The 1,035-nt window shown below is 46.5% G+C and overlaps 1 protein-coding gene across 1 annotated transcript in view; it reads right to left on the bottom strand.

Moving 5' to 3' along the window:
• Naa35 (N-alpha-acetyltransferase 35, NatC auxiliary subunit) overlaps positions 1 to 551 on the bottom strand; it is a 75,618-nt gene extending 75,067 nt beyond the window's left edge. Inside the window, exon 1 of the mRNA XM_010605511.3 lies at positions 473 to 551. The gene's annotated coding sequence lies outside the window, so the exon portion shown is untranslated. The remainder of the gene's footprint in view (positions 1 to 472) is intronic.
• Between the last annotated feature and the right edge of the window lie 484 nt (positions 552 to 1,035).

Here is a 1,035-nt window from a genome sequence, read left to right as displayed (position 1 = left end):
CTGGCAGGGTGGGGCGCGGCAGAGGGGAGGATGAGCCTCTCAACCTGCAGTTCTAGGGCGTACAGGAAGGGGCCGGGCGTGTCCCGAGTTCCCACCACCTGACACCAATTTTAAATTTTCCGAGCATTGCCTGTGGGCTTCATGCGGGAAAATAGAAACAAAATAGCTATGAAATCAAGCCAGCCATGTTCTTCTGGATTGTAACGGTTTAGATTTTTCTTAAACATATTAATAAGATGATCAGTTTTTAAATGAGGGAGGTTGCAGAAATACACTGGCCTGGGTAAAAAGCACATCTTGATTACCACATAGGCGTGGAGTGGCCTCAATACCAAGTGTTGGCAAGGACCCGCAGCAACCAGGCTCACATCTGCGGCTCGTGGGGTGCCAACAGTGCCATCATTTTGGAAAACTCTTCTAATCTTGTCCTTTGATCCAGGAATTCCTCCCAGGAATTTACAAAAATGCTTACCATAAATACAGCAGCTTTAATTTTAGAGGTCAAAAACACCTTAGTATGTTGCGAGCCGGCGACGCAGAGCACTGTCCAGCAGTGTCTCAAACCTGAAAGAGGGGCGGAGATGGGGCAGAGAGAAAGCAAGGACGCCAAGACAAGAGTCTGATCAAGGCGACGTTTATTGCAGGCAGGCATCAGCCTTTTAAAGGAAAAGACCAAACTATTATGGGCTAGGATTACCATAGTAACCTCAAAACCCGCTCCACGGGAAGGAGGGCTCACACGGGAAAGAGAAAGCAGGCTCAAGAAAAACAAATTAACAACACTTGCAACTAATAATCATGATTCCCAAATAGGTGGAGGAACTTAACAAAATGAAGTTACAACACCTGACTCCTACAGATAACTTCAGATCTTTAACAGGAAGCACCTGACTCCTACAGATCTTTGGCTGTCCGAGTTTCTCCCGTGCAGGGTCAAAAACAAGATTAACACGTGCAGTCCTTAAAAAGGAACAAATGTTATCTTTCAAAAAGCCAGTGGGCCATGGCTGGCTTCCCACACTAATACCCATGGTC

The sequence above is a fragment of the Fukomys damarensis genome, unplaced genomic scaffold (genome assembly GCF_012274545.1).
Source record: "Fukomys damarensis isolate Sample0158 unplaced genomic scaffold, DMR_v1.0_HiC HiC_scaffold_4, whole genome shotgun sequence".
NCBI lineage: Eukaryota > Metazoa > Chordata > Mammalia > Rodentia > Bathyergidae > Fukomys > Fukomys damarensis.
The sequence above is the reverse complement of the archived record's forward strand: the minus strand, read 5'-3'. Positions and strand labels throughout refer to the sequence as shown.